The following is a 4296-nucleotide window of genomic DNA, read 5'->3' as shown; positions in this document are numbered from 1 at the left end:
TTTTTGTTCTAAATTATGTATACATTTGCAGTTAATAACATGGTTAATTGATCTACTTTTACTTCCTATTATTAGTATTGTCTGAAGTAACCTGTCATTTCTTTTTTTTTAAGTTATAATTTCTTTGAGGTCATAGTTTTTTGAGGTCTCCATATCTTCATGATTTTCTTTGTACCTTCACAAAAGTGAAAACTTAGCAATGGAAAAATACCAAAGAGACCAAATCCACAGCTGTCAAGGTGACCCTTTGGGACAGAGAAGAGTTTCTTAAGGTTTCTGATACTGTAAATTTTATGGTAACAGAAAGCCTCACCTTTCGCCCTCAGATTGGCTGGTAGGTTTGAACCGCTGAACTTGTTAGCAAACGAATGCCTAACCCACTGTGACACTAAGGTTTCTCATGGGGAAATATCAATAAAACCAAACTCACTATCACTGAGTAAATTTCAACTCAGAGACCCTGTATAGGCTTTCTGAAGTTGTCAGTCTTTATGGGAGTGGACCATTTCACATTTCTCCTTCAGAATGGTTGATGGGTTTTAATTACTGAGCTTTCAGTTAGCAGTCCAATGTATAACCCACTGGGAAACTAAGGGCACACTAAATTCGCAAGATATCCTAGTGGAAAGTATTGCTGGTAGCAGGTCCCTCTCTTAATATGCGTGACTGCTTAGTGAAATCAGGAGTAATAGAAAACAGAGACCACTCTTGATTTTGGAACCTTTAATCTTTTTTTCCCCCCTTACTTGATAATGCTCAGATCATGTGAATAGACATATTTCCTGCATAAGGAGACACAGGATTTTAAAGTAAATGCAATTCTATCTTTTCTAGTTTCCTCCATTCTTATAGCCATAAGGAATGCAGAATCTCTTAATGAATAGTTAGAATCTCTTTCAAGCCAGACTTCTAGCCTTTGGGTAGAAAATACATATAATCATTAAAGTCATCCACTTGTGGTGTTTTTGTTACAGCACCACTAATGTGGGGGGAGGTCAGAAGTTTACAGACATCCTCCCTGAAGGCAGTTAGTGGCCACACTACAGGGTAGACCCAGCTCCCTGCTGTTCAAGGACAATGAACAGGCCCTGTAGGTGGAGTTCACACCCTACTGATAATGGTCTCTATCAGTTGAGCCTGGGAACAGGTCAAACAGGCTCTGTGACATCCAAAGTTAAGCTGCCATCCTAAATCTAGGATCCGCTCATCTTGTCACATGTATACCCCAATCCCTCCTCTTCCTATTGGGTGTATGTCCGTAGACCACCCCCTCTCATGGCTGTATAACCTATAGTGCAACCCTTTCCTGTGACGCATATCTACCTGTAATTAGTGGGCTTGCATGCCCCCAAAAGGTATATAGGCCTGGGTTAGCAATAGAGAGATCTCTCTCCCTCTCTTTCTCTCTCTCTCTCCCTCTCTCCTCCCCTCCCCCTCGCTGCCTCCTCTTCTCTCCTGTCCTCTGTTTCCCTTTCCCTTGTCCTCCTTCCCTTCCCCCTCTCTCCACGTGGACCACCAAGCCGGGCTGGGGTGAGCAATGCTACCATGTATTGTGTCTGACTCCATTGCTTGACTCTCTCTTCTATTGCTCAAGCTCTCGATGACTTTAATATAATATTTATATATCTCAACCATACAAATGTGCTTACTGAACCCATGGCTAGCAGTGGGGTCTGCTCCCCCCTTACTACACACTAAGACACCAAAGTTGAAAATGACTTTTCTAACAACTCCATTTTTTTTTTCCACTCTGCAAACCGCTTCAGTGTCTGAAACCCACGGGGTAAAGCCAGGCAATGGTTTGGGGTTACAGTATGCTTTGGCATGGGACACTGTGAGAGGCCCATGGGATGGGACCTGCCATAAATCCAAACCCATGCACTCTAACAACTCCATTACCTTTGCCTCAGGTCATTTTACAGAATTATGTCTGCAAATAGTGGCAAATGTGTTCCTTCCAACGCAGAATTACATTCAAGTTTTACTCCATTTAAAAAATTATTTTCATTTCAAGAGAGTATGTTAAATGTGTATTTCTTGTACAATAAAATATAGTAATGTTTATTGACTAGGAGCTGTAAGCTTTATTTCTTTCAAGAAGCAAGATTTGGAAAGAAATATACTTTTGTCCTAGATGAGTTTTCCGAGTCCAGTTAGTTGTCTCCAAAGCCGGCTGTTTATATAAGCACTCTATTATGTAGACTCTCCAATCTAGAGCAAGGGGAGGGGGGTGGGGGGTGGAGGAGAATGAAAAGCAGTGTAAGTCCCACCTTTTGCAGCAAACAGCTGATTTTGTTTTTTCTTTCTAGCCAATGGTGATCAAATATTTCAGAAAGGAAACCGGATGAGTCATCTTCTGCAGATAAGCTGAAATATTAATAGTTCTATCTCCATCAGGCTTCATGCAGCCAAACAGCATCACTCCTACAGAACTCTTGTTGTTGAAGTAATTCATGGCAAATAAACCTATCAGCCGTTTGGATGTGAAAGGTTTGGAAACCGATGAACAGTTATGAACAGTACACTTGGATCTTAAGGGATTTTCCCCCCTTCTTGCCGACTTCTTAGGCTTGAGGGAATTTTTAGGACAGATGGATTTAAAACCTGCTTGATCTTGGAACATCACAGAACACCTGCTGCAGTGAGTATATCCTCCAAAGAGAGCGATTTCTGTTTTCCAGATTAAAAAAAAAAAAGAAAAAACCAAGGAAAATGGTTAGTTTGCATGATTTGTGTGTGTGTGGGGGGGGGCGGGGGGGGTGATGGTGCAGGATTTCAAGTTCATGTAAGGCAGTGAATGTAGAGCACGCATCCTTGGGATTTTTAATTGTAGCTTCTTGTTGAAATGCACATGGGCAGGTGAATTGTGCCTATCCGGTGACACACACATTTTTTAAATTTAGAAAATTCTGTATTTTCCTGTAATGTGGCGAAGTATTAAGTGTTGCTTAAATACGGGTGCATGCCACTCACTGGTGCCAGCAGGCGGCGCCGTACCAGTCCCCCGCCACTGAGGTCATTATCTTGTCCTCTCTTGGTGGCCGCCGGCTAGGGGGAGGCGCTGCGGTCCCGTGTGTCAGCGAGACGGCGGAGGATGAGCTCAGTGCACTCCAGTGATGACTGGCCCGCATCTCCTGCGGCTCCGAGGGACTTGTTGTGTGATGTCCCCTCGCGGGCCTTCCTTCCGCAGTCGTCGAGCCTCTCCCAGAGGGGTGGGCAGCGCAGACCCGCGCGGAGGAGCACGGGCGGGGTTAGGGTGGAAGCTAAGGGGCGGGACTTCCGGTACTTCCGGAAGTGAGGGGCGGAGTCGGGGCTGCCGGGTTGCTCGGGGTCGTGTCAGTTGCAGGGTTTACCTACCGTATGTCCTCCACTTTCTGCTGAGTCCCTGGGGTGCTGCGGGCTTCGGGCACTGTTGGGCTGCAGGAAAGCGACCAGGGCCTGGGTACTGCGAAGCGGCCTGGCACGGCAGCAGCTTTGACAGGTGAGTGCAATTCTCCTGAGGCGCCGCAGCCTTGCTTCCGAGCTGGCTTCTTCTGCAGCCCTGCCTCGCGTCCGGTCCTGTGGGCTGCAGCGCCAGCCAGACCGCGGCACACGGACTCGCCGCTCTTGGGGAAACCGGGGCCGCCATCTTCTCACCGGGAGTGGACCGATGAAGGTGCAAGGAACCCCCCGCCCCCCACCCTCGGTTTTCTTATTCGCTCCGGACCCCAGGATAATGCTGCTCCAGGGCCCTGCTGTGGCCTAATCCACACTAGTGAGCTTCCAACAGACGGGGCCTTGTTCTTTCTGATAGCATTTCCTGCAAGAGAAGATGGCCCTGCTGCTTTATCCTCAGGAAATGGGGCCGTGCTTCCAGTTTAAACAAGGAGCGACTTCAACCACCCAGAAGAGGTGGGGTCGTGCTTTGTGCAGGATGCTCTTATTTCCGAGGTACCTCTCTCTCAAGTTAGGTTTCTGATTCATTGGCTCTTCCTAGGAGATTTCCGCCCCGCCCCTCTCATCCCTCACCGGCGTTCCCACACCAGCTGCGCCCTCCTCTCGCAGTGGGAGCTCGGTGCGCCTTGGATGCCGCAGCGCAGACTGGGTGTCCACCGTGCTGGCTTTGTCGCTGGGAGCCTCCGGCTTCCGTTATGGGTTTCTTTGGAGGTTTTTAAAAAACGACCTCGTCCACCAAAAAAGATCGGAATTCCTGCAACAGAGGGAAATGGATGAAATGAATTCGAAATAAGGGAAATGCTTAAACACAGCAGTGACGTTTTAATTTTTCTTTATTTGCCCCCGTTAACTGCCACCACT

The 4296-nt window shown here is 47.2% G+C and overlaps 1 protein-coding gene and 1 non-coding gene across 4 annotated transcripts in view; one reads left to right on the top strand and one right to left on the bottom strand.

Moving 5' to 3' along the window:
- Nucleotides 1–1746: 1746 nt before the first annotated feature.
- Nucleotides 1747–1880, bottom strand: LOC115869581. The gene has a single exon (XR_004046252.1). It is a non-coding gene; the product is annotated as a small nucleolar RNA SNORA42/SNORA80 family (small nucleolar RNA).
- A 412-nt stretch (nt 1881–2292) lies between these two features.
- The window catches only part of WDR37 (WD repeat domain 37), an 89086-nt gene continuing 87082 nt past the window's right edge, over nt 2293–4296 (top strand). For 2 of the 3 annotated variants that reach the window (XM_045289811.1, XM_045289808.1), the window contains exon 1: nt 2293–2641. The gene's annotated coding sequence lies outside the window, so the exon portion shown is untranslated. Of the gene's footprint in view, nt 2642–3353; nt 3482–4296 lie in introns of those variants that run through there. The other variant, XM_045289809.1, reaches the window with a different exon arrangement.

This window comes from Echinops telfairi, unplaced genomic scaffold (genome assembly GCF_000313985.2).
Source record: "Echinops telfairi isolate 266 unplaced genomic scaffold, ASM31398v2 ScPeMD7_31;HRSCAF=116, whole genome shotgun sequence".
Lineage (NCBI taxonomy): Eukaryota > Metazoa > Chordata > Mammalia > Afrosoricida > Tenrecidae > Echinops > Echinops telfairi.
Note: the sequence above shows the minus strand (reverse complement) of the source record. Positions and strands in the feature narration are given on the sequence as shown.